Source organism: Mustela nivalis, assembly GCF_964662115.1.
Source record: "Mustela nivalis genome assembly, chromosome: 8".
NCBI classification, from domain to species: domain Eukaryota; kingdom Metazoa; phylum Chordata; class Mammalia; order Carnivora; family Mustelidae; genus Mustela; species Mustela nivalis.
In genome coordinates, this window is record NC_139027.1 from 75,023,603 (window position 1) to 75,039,628 (window position 16,026).

General features: G+C 44.3%; 1 protein-coding gene and 1 long non-coding RNA gene across 10 annotated transcripts in view; one reads left to right on the forward strand and one right to left on the reverse strand.

The window, feature by feature from the left end:
- LOC309872571 (uncharacterized protein) overlaps window positions 1–16,026 on the forward strand; it is a 155,301-nt gene that overhangs the window by 18,930 nt on the left and 120,345 nt on the right. For 2 of the 9 annotated variants that reach the window (XR_014315963.1, XR_014315964.1), the window contains exon 1: window positions 8,635–10,144. The exons of 1 other annotated variant lie outside the window; for it this stretch is intronic. The gene's annotated coding sequence lies outside the window, so the exon portion shown is untranslated. Of the gene's footprint in view, window positions 1–1,669; window positions 2,132–8,634; window positions 10,145–13,879; window positions 14,432–16,026 lie in introns of those variants that run through there. 6 more of the 9 variants (XR_014315961.1, XR_014315965.1, XR_014315958.1 and 3 more) reach the window with 6 other exon arrangements.
- LOC309872579 lies at window positions 899–1,704 on the reverse strand. Its single transcript, XR_014315971.1, has 2 exons — window positions 1,627–1,704; window positions 899–1,076 (listed from the first exon to the last, which is right to left on the reverse strand). It is a non-coding gene; the product is annotated as an uncharacterized lncRNA (long non-coding RNA).

The following is a 16,026-nucleotide window of genomic DNA, read 5'->3' on the forward strand; positions in this document are numbered from 1 at the left end:
CTCATGCTTTGAGTTCAAGCCTCACACTGGGTGTAGAGATTACTCAAAAATAAGATCTTAAAGAAAAATCAAACCTTTAAAAATAAACATAAAAATTTTAAGAAGTATTACCATCTCAGAGAAACCATGTGATGACATTAGCAGCCTGTTCCAACTTATTTGTTTTAAAGTCTCATTCTCTGCTGCCCTCGAAGTACCCTGCACTTGGCCAGGCATGCTCCAGGGAGCCCCAATCCTGGCGTGCTTGATGGGACCTTGCAGGGGTGTGTTGACCGTCCCCTTTTCTGAGTTCTTGCTCTGGGCTTATGTCTCTTACAGTTCAAAACTCTCTGGAGAGTCTCACTTACCTCTTTTTCTGGGTGGATAACCCAGTAGGCACAGGGCACTGAGCTTCCTAAAAACACCATCTTTGGGAGCCCCCCTGCCTTCCTGCTACTGTCTCCTCATTGCCTGATCAGTCTAATCAATTCTGCTTTTATTTCAAGGCTTTATACAATCCTGCTGCTTGATACTGTCACCGTAATGCAATCTGTTACTTTGAGCAGTCACCATCAAAGTGACCACATACAGGACATTTTTTTCTGCCTCCCATCACTTGCTCATAGCTGTTCCCCCAAACTATTATCATATTGTTCTGTTGTTCGCTCTCCTGGCTCTGGTCAACCAAACGGTGACCAACAGAGGTAGGGAAGCCCAGGAGCCTATGGAGAGAGGCAACCTGGAGGAAGACACTCAGTGTGGTGGGTAATTTGTGGAGTGGCCTGCAGCTAACCTCCCCTGGAGAGGCAGGTTCTGGGTGGTTACCAAGTGGGTACAGTAGGCACAGTGCCTAGAGCCCCCCAGAATGTTCACATTTTAAATTCTTCATAATCAGAAGAAAAAGTAAGTACGATAGTCATGTCGTCCCAATAAATCCAGCCTGGATTATATCTTTATTTTGCAGGAATAAAATACCATTAATTTTCTTTTCTTCTTCTTCTTCTTCTTTTTTTTAATGGAGGAGGGGGTCCACGAAGACAAAAGTGCCTGGGGCACTGGACAGTTACAATTTGGCCCAAGATAGAGTGTGACATTGCCTGGTTAAAAAAAAAAAAAAAGAAAAAAAAAAAAAGAAAAGAAAGAAAGAAAAAGAAAAAAAGAAAAAGAAATGGATATCCAGATATTTGTATGAACCCTCTTGATTTTAAATACCAGGAACTAGTTTTTTTAAAATTAAGCCAAACAAACATGTTGTGGCCCAACAAAACACGCGGGCTTAGCCGGCACTTTCTCGAAGGCCCGCGGCTTGACATGACTTCGGGGCCACGCCTTGTGCCTGCGCTCAGGACCGACGAGGGGCCCTCCGGGCTCCGGTGCTGAAGTCCCCGCCCTGTCCGGTCCCGGAGGCCCGGCCGGGGGAGGCCACCCTCGGTCCGCCTCCGGCCCCGGGCGCCGCCTGGCTGCTCCACTGGACGGCTCCGCGGACATCCAGAGCGACGCTGGGAGTATAGGCCCGGGCCTCTCGCTCGCTGGTCACGCGGGGCGCGGGCAGGGGGCGGCCGCCGGCTAAGTGCGGCCGGTGAGCCGAGGCCAGCCCGCTCTGCCCCACCGCTCGGCCCCACCCCTCGGCCCGCGTCACCACCGCACCGAGGCCCGCCTGCCGTCCGACTCCTCGCGCTCCCGGCTCCCCAGACGAAACTCCCGAAGGACGCCGAACGCGGCGGCCGAGGCTCCTCCTCCCGCGCTGCTTGGGGAGGCGGGCTGCGCTCTTCTCAACGCCCCAGCGACCAGCCCATCACGGCCCTGCCAACCGGCCCTTCATCCCCGGGCGAGACCCTCGCAGGACGCCCCGCTCAGTCTTCCGGGGGTCGCGGGGCAGAGGCAGGCGACGCGGGGCCGCGATTCAGTCCCGCGGAGCCCGGAACCGCCAGTGCGCATGCTCCTCCGAAGCCCGCACCGGGCCTGGGTGAACCCTGATAGAGCCATCGCGAGGCCGGCTAAGCGGAGCTCCAGTGGCGCAATCGGTTAGCGCGCGGTACTTATACAGCAGTACATGCAGAGCAATGCCGAGGTTGTGAGTTCGAGCCTCACCTGGAGCACGACCCTTTTGGACATCCGCGGCCCCCTTTTATCTCCTTACCCAAAGGAACCGGTTAGTCTCTCTTTAGCGTTCTCAGTTCCTGTCGCTGACTGCCTGCCTGCGCTTGTCGCTCCGCCGCTGGCAGGAAGCAGCTCGCCCCGGAGCTTCTTACCCGCTGTGCAAGCTACTTGTTGCACCCAGCCACTCGAATCCGGACCACTTCATAAGGCTTCCGCTACTTCTCTGCCCAGGCCTTTCCTTTACCCGCATCCAGTCCCCGGCCACAGTACCCGCTAGGTAGAAGAGAGATCCCGGCGCGCCGTACCGGTGGAGGGGCGCCGCCTGGGCTTAGACGTCGAAAACCTACCCGGTGTGCCCCAGCTCCCGGAGCCGGGACGAGGTCTGGCTTCCCGTCCACGGCCCCTAGCCCAGAGCCGCGTGGGGCGTGGCGCGGCGCAGCGCTCTGTAGGTGGCGGGTCGCCAGCCGGACGACCACTCCGGGGAGTTGCGGCCAAGGGGCTCAGCGCAGGGCGAAAGTGGAGCAGCTGCTCCCCTCCGTCCGAACTGCGGACACCCTGACACCGCGGGCCCTTCTCCCCTCTCCAGGCACACTGGCCTCCCTGGGCCGACGCACAGAGTTTGGGAAATGTGCGCGGGGCGTTTTCCTCTCCCCATCTTGCGCCTCCTCTCCCCGGGGTCGGTGTGCGGTGGTGCCAGTCGCCAGTGGACCCGGGAGCAGACGTTTTCTAGTGATGCCGAGTGGCGGCTGTCCTTTCACGCATGCCACAAATGCCAGGTTCAGAAGTCCTCCCGGGGCGAGGAGAGGGGTGGGGGTTGAGGGGGGCAGGAAATCTGGTTTTTGCAGCCAGCACGGGAACACTTCTCTGAAGCGTGGGGGCTGCTTTGCCATGGGGGTGGATGGGTGCCCCCACATCCCCAGGAGGTGTGGGCGGAGCAGGAAACAAGTTTAGTCCGGCGAGAGTCGTCCCAAACGCGTTGTCCACGAAGAGTGGTTTCTGCTGGGTTTTTTTGGACAGGATGGTAGTAAAACCCTGGGATAGAAAATCTACCTGGAGCGCTGAGAAGCAAGATCTGGAAGGATTAGAGAAAGTGGAACCCCAGACCCAGACTGAGGTTGGAGAGCCTCAAGCCCACCCACCGAAGTGGAAGTCTGCCCTCCTCACCTAACCCGAGGCCAGGCCCTCCCCCAGTTAGAGCCTTTTGCTCACTGGCCCATACTCAGTGGATGCTGAGAAATCTAGCTCAGGCCTGGAGACAAGTGTCTATCCATTAAAATAATAATAGTAATAATAGTAAAGTAATAGTAAAGTTAAATAGTTAAAATAGTAAAGTTAAAAAGTTAAAATAGTAAAAAATAATAGTAAAGTTTGCCTAAGTTAAAAAAACAATTTTAAGAAATAATTCACATATCATTTTAAGGTGTACAATTCAGTGGGTTTTAGTATATTTATTTTATATATATATATATATATTTATATATATATATATATAAAATAGTATATATATTTAGTATATCACCAAGGTATGTGACCATCACTAGTTTAATTTTAGAAAATTTTCAGCACCGCATCAAGAAACCCCATATCCTCTAGCTATCACTGACCTAACTCCCCAGTCCAGCCCTAAGCAACCACTAATCTACTTTCTCTATATAATCTACTTTGCTTCTGTATATTTCCCTACTGGGGACTCTCATCTGAATGGAATCATACAACTTATGTATGGTCTTTTGTGACTGGCTTCTTTTCCTTAATGCTTTCAAGATTTCCACATGTCCAACCCTGTATCAGTACCTGATTTCTTTTTATGGCTGATTAATATTCCATTGTATGGATTCTTCATTTTTGAGCAAGGTGAAACATTTGGCTTTTTTTTTTTCAAAGATTTTATTTATTTATTTGAAACAGAGAGATGACAAACAGGCAGAGAGGCAGGCAGAGAGAGTGGAGGAAGCAGGCTCCCTGCCGAGCGGAGAGCCTGATGCAGGACTCCATCCCAGGACCCTGAGATCATGACCTGAGCCGAAGGCAGCGGCTTAACCCACTGAGCCACCCAGGCGCCCCACATTTGCCCTTTTTAAAGGAAAATTCACCAAAAACGTTTTTAAAATACACAAAGCATAAAATGATCAGACTTGCCAAGTGAATGTTTCTGACTGTCGGAGGGTACTGACTCCAAGAACTGGTCAGAAACTTCTGAGAGCTGAGCACAGAGCAGGTTCCCCACATGGACAGAAATAAATGAAGGTAGGATCATTCTGCACAACTTCACATCCATGTTGGAAACCCTTCTAGAAAACCCTAGCTCTTATTTGAAGACTTGTGGCACCAAAACGTGTTTTCACAAGGCAACCCGTTCCACTTCCTGTCAACTCTCAAGGCTAGAACTTTGTCTTAAACATTGCTTTTGTCCCTGTTGGGTATTGCTGGAGTGGTGGTGGTTTGGGGACCTATTTTTCTGGTTAAATGGTGAGGTGGGAGGGAAGGAAGTGAAATGAGTTGTCCTTTTTCTATTTACTCTAGAAATCCCCTGTTGGGAAATTAGGAGTGGGTTAGACACAAACAATAGACTAAAGATTTGTAGCCCCACATTTTAATGTGACACTGATTGGATTTTTCAAGATGGTGAGAGGTGACAAGGATCAACTCACGATATTATGGGAGAATGCTCTAAAAACCAAACAGTACCATGCAGATAGGAGAAGGTGGCATTATTGAGGCCACGATAGGTGGATTAGGCCTGTGTATGGCGTAGGGTGGCTTTAAGAAGGCAAATGTGTAAATACAAGGTAGATGAACTTGGAAGGGAGGGGTGAAGTTATGGGTGAACAGTTAGAGTTCTGTAGCAGAGAGAACCCTGACATACCCCAGGCTGACATTAGCTTTGTAGTTACTCTGGATGAAGACAGGCTTATTGTGCACCATACAAAGTTGGACGGGAGTGCAAGTTCAATAGAATTTGGAGGACAAGCAGAGACAATCCAGAGACAAATGATTCTGACAACTGACAATATACAATTCGACAGAGATAATCTTGTGCCTGTGTTCAGTTCAGAGTTCAGTGTGGGGGGATGCCTGGCTTGACAGCTGTTTGCATGTAAAGGATCTGGTTGTTTCAGATGTATGCAGCCTCACTTGTCCCAGCATGTGACCCAACCGGTAAAAATGTCAACAATTACTAATGCATCTCAGCTCTGTATAATGCATTACATGGTGTGGTGTCAGAGATCACAAAACAGCAGTCTGTGGAACAAATCTAGCCTCCTGACAGGTTTTGTTTGGCTTTCTAGCACTGATTGGCCAAGTGTTTGAAACATTTGCAATAATTTGCCTACATCTTGGGAGATCTTACTGAACTGTCCAGATTTCAACTTTCTATGGAAAAATAAGAGAAGCTGGCCATCTGGGGCCCTTATTCCCACATGGCAACATTAGCTGCCCCCTTTGGACTGGACATGGGATCTTTGGGTCGTTAGGGTCCCCCCACTCCCCATGAATCCACAGCACGGAGGTACCTGCCAGCTGCTGCTCCTTCCACCTGTTCGCTTTGCTGTTTTCTTAACCCCTGACTCATTTCTCTCCCGTGCGCCCCGCAGACACTGAGCATGTGGTCTCCGTGTGAATCAGGGAGGGAAAACTCTCCATAGGTCAGACCTCAGCTGGGATCTGTATGGATACAGCCTATTTAAAATTCAACAGAACAAAACCCCAGTTCTTTATTGCAGAAGATATATCCCAAAGTAGGGGAGATCGTATATTTACCCCAACCCTGTCTATCCATCCATTATTACTTCTAAAACTTGCCAGTGCTGTTTTGTCTATGCATTTCCACATTTTCCCCTACCCTTACACCGTGGTCACTGGACTGTTTTAAAGGAAAGTCAAGGTATGGTTTAGTATATATATCCAACAGCTAACCACTTTAAAAAAAAAAAAAAAAAGCATAATCACGGTATCATTATTATACCTTGTAAGATTAGTAATAATAATGCTCCTGCTTCACCTCATTCCTAGACCATGTTCAAAATTCCACACTTACCCCTGAAAAGTATTTTTGCAGTTGGTTTGCTTGAATTTAGATGGAAACAAAGTCTACCCATTGCATTTGACCAACATATCTTTTAATTTTCTCTTAAGGTATACCCATTCATTCTTTCCTCACTCCCTTTTATGATATTTATTTATTTATTTATTTATTTTAAAGATTTTGTTTATTTGACACAGAGAGAGAAATCACAAGTAGGCAGAGAGGCAGGCAGAGAGAGAGAGAGGAGGAAGCTGGCTCCCCACGGAGCAGAGAGCCCAATGTGGGGCTTGATCCCAGGACCCTGGGATCATGACCTGAGCCGAAGGCAGAGGCTTTAACCCACTGAGCCACCCAGGCGCCCCTATGATATTTATTTTTTGATCTGTATAATTTCCCAGAGAATTTGGCAAGCTGTACCCTCAAAACACCCCATAACAAGTTCTTTGATCCCTTCTGATAATACACTCTAGAAACTTGATGATATTGATTCAATTTTTTTTGCAAAATTATGTTCTAGGTGGTACTATGTGCTATTGCATCACAGGAGAAAGTACATAATGTTCCACATTTCACGATATTAATTTTATTGGTGACTTCAAATATAGTCAACCTAATCCATCCTTTATTAAATTCCACATCAGCCTCTAACCTAATGGTTTCAGCAACCATGGATGCTCTTTGTCTAGATTTATTATTTTATTAAGGATTACTCAATAGTGATTTTCTAATTCTGTTATTCGTTCCGCATTAATGACTGTGATTCTAAGAAAAAGAAACCTTTTTCTTTTCTTTTTTTAAAAGATTTTATTTATTTATTTGGTAGAGAGAGAACAACACAAGCAGGGGGAGTGGGTGAGGGAGAAGCAGGCTTCCCGCCGAGCTCCAGCCCAGGACCCTGGGATCATGACCCTCATCGAAGGCAGAGCTTAACAACTGAGCCATCAAGGCGCCCCTCTTTATTTTTTTTTCCTATTGACTATTTGGTTCTCTCAAGCACAATTCACTTTAGAAAAGCCCGGATAATACTGTTTGATTCTTTTCCTTTTTCTACTAATCTTTAAGAATAATGAGTTGATATCCTCACAATTCCCAAAGGTGATCAATTAGTTTTTTATTTTACAGGGTTTTTTTTTTTGAGCAATAATTTACATATAGCGAATTACGTAATGATATTGAGTAGCCTTTTGAGTACTTATTAAACATTCATATATCTTCTTTGTTGAATTGTCCATTCAAATCTTTTGCCATTTGTGTGTGTGTGGGGGGGGGGTTGTTTGTCTCTTCATTATTTTTATTTATTTATCTTTTTAGGAGAGAGTGTGCTGAGGTGGGGGAGGGGCAAAAGTAGAGGGACAGAGAATCTCAAAGAATCTCAGTGAGACTTCATGCTGAGCACACAGCAGGACGCTGGGCTCCATCTTGCAACCCTGAGATCAGGACCTGAGCAGAAATCAGGAGTTGGACACTTAATCAACCAAGGAACCAGGCACCCCTGTCTTTTCATTTTTGAGTTGCAGATATAATTTCTTTATTGGATATATGCTTTGTAAATAGTTTCTCCTTTTTTTGGTGGCTTGGGTTTTCTTCTTCTTCTTCTTTTTTTTTTTTTTAAAGTAGACTCCTTGGGGCGCCTGGGTGGTTCAGTGGGTTAAAGCCTCTGCCTTCGGCTTAGGTCATGATCCCAGGGTCCTGGGATCGAGCCCCATGTTGGGCTCTCTGCTCTGCAGGGAGCCTGCTACCTCCTCTCTCTCTCTGCCTGCCTCTCTGCCTACTTGTGATCTCTGTCTGTCAAATAAATAAATTAAAAAAAAAAAAAAAAAGTAGACTCCTTGCCCCAGATGGGGCTTGAACTCTATACCCTAAGATCAAGAGTCACATGTTCCCCTGACTGAAGCAGCCACCTGCCTGGGTTTTTATTTTCTTAATGAAGTCTCTTCAAGAGGAAACTTTTAATATTTTTATGATATTCAATCTATCCATTTTTTTTTTCTATTATGGATGGTAGTTTTGGTGTCATATCTGAGAAATTTTTGCCTAACTTGAGATCACTAAGATTTTATGCTGTTTTGGCTCTTACATTTAGGAGTTAATTTTTTTTTTTTTTTTTTTGAAGCCCCTCAGTCTGTGGTACTTTGTTCTTGGAGCCCTGGCAGATTGAGACACAAGCCTTTATTTATTTTTTTTTTTAAAGATTGTATTTATTTATTTGACAGGGAGAGATCACAAGTAGGCAGAGAGGCAGGCAGAGAGAGAGAGAAGGAAGCAGGCTCCCTGCTGAGCAGAGAGCCCGATGCGGGACTTGATCCCAGGACCCTGAGATCATGACCTGAGCCAAAGGCAGCGGCTTAACCCACTGAGCCACCCAGGCGCCCTAGGAGTTAATTTTTGTGTATGATGTAAGTAGAGGTCTAATTTGTGTGTGTGTGTGTGTGTGTGTGTGTGTGTGTATGGACATTTAATTCTGAAACCATTTATTGATATATTTATATAATATATAATATATGTATATGATATTATGACATAATACATTATAATATATATTATATTATATTATCCTTTCCTGATTAAATTGCTTTGACACTTTGTCAAAAGTAAATTGACCATAACAATGTGTTGGTCTTTTGCTGGACTATCATTCTGTTCTGTTGACCTATATGTCAGTGTGATGTTATGCCAATAACACAGCGTGTTGGTTACTCTAAGTTTGGAAACCAGACAGTGTAAGTCCTCCAGTTTTGTTCTTTTTCAAAACTGTTTAGGCCATTCTTGGTCCTTTACCTTTCCATATAAACTTTAGGATCGGCTTGAAAATTTTCTATGAACATGTCCTGGGATTTCTACAGGAATTCCATTGAATTTGTTGATCAACTTGAGGAAAATTGTCCACTTAACAATATCGCGTCTTTGGATTCCATAAACAAAGTACATCTCTCCACTTATTTAGTCCTTTAATTCTTTCTTTCCTTCCTCCTCCCTCTCTCCCTCCCTCCTTCCTATTTCTCCCTCCCTCCCTGTTTCTTTTTTCTTTTTAAAGATTTATTTATTTATTTGACAGAGAGAGAGATCACAAGTAGGCAGAGAGGCAGGCAGAGAGAGAGGGGAAAGCAGGCTCCCTGCTGAGCAGAGAGCACGATGTGGGGCTCCATCCCTGGACGGTGAGATCACAACCAGAGCAGAAGGCATTGGCCCAACCCACTGAGCCACCCAGGTGCTTTCCTCACTTCCTCCCTCCTCCCTCCCTTTCTTTTTCTTTCTGTCTTTCTTTTTCTTGCTCTCTCTCTCTCCTCCCTCCCCCCTTTCTTTCTTTCTATTTATTCATTTATTTGAGGAGGGGAGGGGCAGAGGGAGAGAGAAACTCAAGTAGACCTGTGCTGTGTATGGAGCCCCACAAGGGGCTCAGTCTCGTGACCCAGAGATCATGATCTGACCTGAAACCAAGAATTGGATGCTTAATCGACTGCCACCCAGGTGCCTCTAGGCCTTGAATTTATTTCAGCAATGTTTTGTAGTTTTCAGAGTGTAAGTCCTGTATTATCACTTTGTTAAATATTTGGCAAAAGTCACTAGTAAAGTACTGTGGGTCTGCAGTTTTCTTTGTGGGAAGTTTTTTTTTTTAAACCTTATAAATTCAATTTATTTAGTAGATATGAGGTTATTCAAGTGAACTGTTCTTGAGTGACCTTTGCTATTTTGTGTTTTTCAAGAAATTTGTCTTTTTTGTTAAATTTGTTCAATTGATTGGCATCAAGTTATGCATAATATTCTCTTCTTGTCTTTAGGATCTGTACTGATGTCTTTAAAATTCCTGATACTGGTAATTTCTGTCTTTTTTTCTTTTTCTTTCTGATCAGTCTGATAAGAGGTTTTTCATTTTCATTTATCTTTTTCAAATATGCAGTTTTCAGTTTAATTTCATTTCAGTTTCATTTCACTTTCTCTTTTGTTTTCGTGCTTTTCATTTGCTTTTTTACAGAGGTGAAGAGAGTGTGTATTGTGCTGTTGTCGGCCAGAGTGTTCTGTCAAGGTCGATGATATCAGGTTGGTTTCTAGTGTTGCTCAAAGCTTTGATAGCTTTGATTTTCTCTCTCCTTGTTCTGTTCTTGAGAGAAGGTTATGAAAATAACCAAATATAATCATAGATTTTTCAGTTTCTCCTTTTAGTTCTGCCTTTTCCTGCTTCGTGTAGTTTGTAGCTCTGATTTTTGGCTGCATCGGTGTTTAGGACCGTTACGTTCTCATGGTTCATTGGCCCTGCTGTCACTGTTGATGCTTGATCTGTCTCGTGTTTGGCCAGAGAAAGTGCCATCAAGTTGGCTCGTGGGTCTTTCTGACATAATCTTAGATCTATGACAGTCTTCTTGTTCCTGCCATAACGAGATATTCCAGAACATTTTGTATTTTTCTCTCTTCAATCCTGGAATATGCCATTTCTCCTATGAGCCTGGTTCTAAAAGAACCAGAGAAATATTGTTTTTTAGGAGATCACCTGCTCTGTGTGCTAGAGCAGATGATGGCTCCTCTATGGTTATCTTATTTCAAGGTCTTTTCAGGAGACAGAACTAGGAAATGCATACTTTTTAAAAAGAAAAAAATAAAGTCTGAGTTTATAGTGATATTTCCATTTCAAATTTAAAATTATAAAATTTATGCCATTAAATTTTATATTTGGATATCTTTTTTCTTTTCTGAAAAGATTAGTTCTTTACAACTGTTACATAATTACTCAATTTACTTATTTGATTTATCCTTCTACACACACACACAATTTGTTTCAAAATAATATTATTGGGGTCCCTGGGTGTCTCAGTCAGTTATATATCCAACTCCTGATTTTGGCTCAGGTCATGATCTCAGGGTTATGAGATGAAGCCCGGAATCATGCTCCACGCTGGGCATGAAGACTGCTTAAGATTTGCTCTCTCCCTCATCCTCTGCCCTTCTCATCCCCCCTCATTGCGCGCTCTCTCTCTCTAAAAAAAAAAAAAAAAAAAATTCTAACAATAAGATTTTTTTTTTTTTTAAAGATTTTATTTATTTATTTGACAGAGAGAAATCACAAGTAGATGGAGAGGCAGGCAGAGAGAGAGAGAGAGAGAGAGAGAGAGAAGCAGGCTCCCTGCCGAGCAGAGAGCCCGATGCGGGCCTCGATCCCAGGACCCTGAGATCATGACCTGAGCTGAAGGCAGCGGCTTAACCCACTGAGCCACCCAGGCGCCCTAACAATAAGATTATTAATTGCAGTTTAAGATTCCTTTGTGATTGATTCCTTTTGTCCTCAATTTATATTCCAAATGCAGTATTCAAAGTATTGAGTTTTAAAGTCAAAGTAATTTTTCCGTTATGGCTGTGTTACCAACTTTATAAATGGTGAGGGCCCTTTGATTCAGTTTGTTTTACATTTTCAGGGATCCTTTTCTTTTTCTTTTTCATTTATTTATCTAAAAAAATTTACCTGCTTCCAAAGTCAAAACTACAAAACAAGGTTTATTCAAAGAAGTCCCGCTTATCCAGCTTGTCCCTTAATCCTGTTTCCTCCTCCTCTCTATAGGTAGTAATTTAAAAATTACTTTCTTGGTTATCCTTGTATTGTTTCTCTTAAAAAAAGGTCAGCATATACACACGTATGCTTGTGTTACCCTTCCTTTCCTTCTTATTCAAAAGCTGTGCTATTCCTTACTGACCTACTAACAGTAGGTTAGGTTGTTTTTCTTTCTTATTTTAAGCGGGCTCTACACCCAACGTGGGGCTTGAATTCCAGACCTTGCGCTTGGAGAGTCACGGGCTCCACTGACTTAGCCAGGCAGCGAACCCTTAGTAACAGCATATTCTGAAGATCATTTTGCTGTGGCAGAGAGCACTCCTCCTCCTTGCTTAGTACAGCACATCCTCTACTCGCGTGGGTGTACCACTCCTCTACTGATGAACACTCGGATGGTTTTTAGCCTTCCAGTTGCAGAGATAGTGTTGCAATGAAGAGATTTGTTCACCTTGCTCTGAATTTTTGGCCAGTACACCTTTGAGATAGATTCTGGAGTGAGATTGCTGGTCCAAGGGGTAGATATGCATCTCTAAAGTATATACAATCATGTACATAATAATTTATATATGAGATAAGGTGATATATAATTTATGATGTTATATAGCATACCATTATATATAACAGATAGATATTCTGTATTTTATTTATTTATTTATTTATTTTTTTTTAAAGATTTTATTTATTTATTTGACAGAGAGAAATCACAAGTAGATGGAGAGGCAGGCAGAGAGAGAGAGAGAGAGAGAGAGAGAGAGAAGCAGGCTCCCTGCCGAGCAGAGAGCCCGATGCGGGACTCGATCCCAGGACCCTGAGATCATGACCTGAGCCGAAGGCAGCGGCTTAACGGCTTAACCCACTGAGCCACCCAGGCGCCCCGATATTCTGTATTTTATATACATGAAAATTTTGCAGCTGTGTGGAATTGCCTGTGAAGAGGGTTTCTGAGGTGGCAGTCCATGGGCGCAAGGCCTCTAGAATCCACCTCCCGCAGGCAGGCGCTGAGGGGCCTGGGTTGACTGAAGCTGATGGGGCATGTGCTTATTCTCCAGTTCCAGGGGAGGCCCCTGAGTGTTTTTCCTCAGTGGCACTTCGAGGAGGGAGCATTTCCTGGGGGGCGCTGACAAAAGGCATGGCTGGCACTTGTAGGGGTGACCTGAGGCAAGCCCAGACTCAGCAGAAGCCCAGGAGACTCCCCAGTCGGTCCTGCCTGGTGCTTCCGGTGCTTGACTCTGTCCTGTTGCCTTCAGCTTCACCTTCTAACCTTATAATGTTTAAAGTCACTTAAAAATATTTTTATTTAACTGATCGTTATTTTATTACCTGAATATTCCCTAATTATTCTTAATGTTTTAAAATTTTGTTGTCATAACCATTTCATTCCTTTACGCACCCTTTTGTTGATGAGGATGTGCTTTTCCTTTAAAACTGTGATACCACCTTTCCCTCTGTGGTTCTTTTATTTTCCTCCAAGCCTTCTTTTAATGTTGTCTTCTGAATTTATTTTTATCTCATCTATTTTCTTCTTCCTAACGTAAATGGTGAAACTGGATTCTCTTTAAGTGTTTTTATGCTGCCGCCTGACTAGGGGGCCCCTTTCCTCCCTACGTTTGTCCCCTGCATTTCCCCATCAAGTCCTTGGTTCAACCAATCCTGGGCTCAGGGATCCGGGGGGATTAGATGACCCTCCTACTCCCGTCACAATGAGCCATCTGGGAAGACTATGTGGGAACCTCCAAGGAATCTGAATCCTGGAGAAGAGCGGGCTGGAGAGGGATGTATGTGCTGCTTTCAAATATCTGTGAAAGGAGTAGACGTACTCATTACTGACCTAGAGGAAAGAACAGGAAGTTCCAGAGTTACAGCCCAAGGGTGATGACAAGGAAGAACTTTTATTTTTGAAAGGATCAGCGCCATTGAGAAATGGGGTGGGTTGCCTGGTGAAAGACTAAGGGCCCCGCAGCAGGAGCTTGAAAGTTGTCTTGGTCGGGACAGGGCTGAGGCTTCCAAGATCTCTTTTGGCTAGAAGATTCTGTGGCTGTAAGATTCTGAGTTCTGTTTTCAGAAAAGCGACATTGTCCAATAAATCCTGTTCTTTCTTACTTGGTTTCAAAGATACTGCGTCCCGGGGAACAGGCTGAGCACAAGCACAACTGCACGCTGGTTGGTTCAGAGATGACATGTGACCCCAAATGACCCAATCAGAGTTTCTATCTCCAGAGGTTTTTTTTTTTTAGAGGGAGCCAGCACCTGAAAGTACTCAAACAGTGAGGAGGGGCAGAGGGAGAAGCATGGTCCCTGCTAGCAGGAAGCCCATGGGACTGGATCACGGGATCCTGACATCACGACTTGAGGTGAGGGCAGATACTTAACCGACTGAGACACCTGGCACCCTTCTCTCTTGCATTATGTGGGAAGAGTCCTTTCCTCTTTTTGTTTAGAAACATACAAAAGTATACGTCTAGAGCTTCTTACTGTCCCCGGCAGGTCTCTTTTTAGTAGGCATCTTTCTAGCTGAGGATCTGGCCTGGGAGAATGAAGGCTACCTACCTGGAGAGGAGATAAAGAGGTCTGGAAGTGTTTGTGTCTCTGATTCTTTTTTTTTTTTTTTTTTTTTTGCTTTAGTTTTTATTTTTTTAATAAACATATAATGTATTTTTATCCCCAGGGGTGCAGGTCTGTGAATCATCTGGTTTACACACTTCACAGCACTCACCATAGCACATACTCTCTCCAATGTCCATAACCCCACCACCCTCTCCTGACCCTCCTCCCCCAGCAACCCTCAGTTTGTTTTGTGAGATTAAGAGTCTTTTTTTTTTTTTAAAGATTTTATTTATTTATTTGACAGAGATCACAAGTAGGCAGAGAGGCAGGCAGAGAGAGAGGAGGAAGCAGGCTCTCCGCTGCGCAGAGAGCCCGACTCGGGGCTCATCCCAGGACCCTGGGACCATGACCGGAGCTGAAGGCAGAGGCTTTAACCCACTGAGCCACCCAGGTGCCCCAGATTAAGAGTCTTTTATGGTTTGTCTGTGTCTCTGATTCTTAAGATTAGCTTCACAAGTTCTCCTGTGGTTTGATTGTGTGTGCCAGAAAAGTGCCTCCCCTTTCAAAGAGTATTCTTTTATTTATTTATTTTTTTATTATCATTATTATTTTTAGTTTTATTTATTTATTTGAAAGGGAGAGCAGGAGTGAGTGAGGGAGGGGCAGAGGAAGAAGGAGAGAGAGAATCCCAAGCAGACTTCACTGCAGAGCGGGGAGCTGGATGTGGGGTTCTGTTCCATGACCCTGAGATCATACCCAGAGCAGAAACCAAGAGTCCTGTGCTTAACCAACTGAGCCACACTGGTGCCCCGAAAAGTGTCCTTTTGCATTAGTCTGTCAGACTTGGGTTTCTGTCACTTGTAACCAAAAGGGGTTTTGACTGATGCCGTTGTTATTGTACAAAACATCATTTTACATTGATGGCCAATTCTTCAAATTTCTTTTTTTTTTTTTTTTAAGATTTTATTTATTAATTTGACAGAGAGAAATCACAAGTAGATGGAGAGGCAGCCAGAGAGAGAGAGAGAGGGAAGCAGGCTCCCTGCTGAGCAGAGAGCCCGATGCGGGACTCAATCCCAGGACCCTGAGATCATGACCTGAGCTGAAGGCAGCGGCTTAACCCACTGAGCCACCCAGGTGCCCTTCTTCAAATTTCTTAATGAGAGTTCCTTTCAGAAGGGAAAGGCAGCATCTATTTCTAGCTGAATTAAAAATTACTGTAATCTTTCATACTATAAATCTGGCCTGGGGTAGAGTTAATAGATGTTTCCCCGTGTCTTTGTACAAAGCCCAGCCATCAGTACACTGGTTTCCTCCACTAGGATGACTCATTCAAAGCACAGCACAGGAGTTTTCCCCTCCCAAACCTGCTCCTCCCCTAGTCTTTCTTATCCCACAAAATGCCTCTTTCATCCATTCACCTGGGTTTTAAGTGAAACACTTAGGAGGCAGTCTTCCTTGTTCCCGTTTGCTCCCCTATATATAATTTACCAGCAGGTCCTGTATCTCCCTCCAGCACTTCTGTCCATCTGCACTTCCTGCCATCTCCTGCTTGGACTATTGCAGTAGTCTCTTAACTGACTCCCTACTTCCACTTTTTTTTTTTTTTTTTTTTTTTTTTTTAGATTTTATTTATTTGTTAGAGAGAGAGAGGTGAAGAAGACAGAGGGAGAAGCAAATTCCCTACTGAGCAGGGAGGGACTCTAGGATCATGACCTGAGCCAAAGGCCCTCCCTATTTCCACTTTTTGTCCCTCTCCAGTCCCTTCTTTACACAGAAGCTCAAGTGAGCTTTTATTTTATTTTTAAAGAAAAATAAAATCTTAAAGATTTTTATT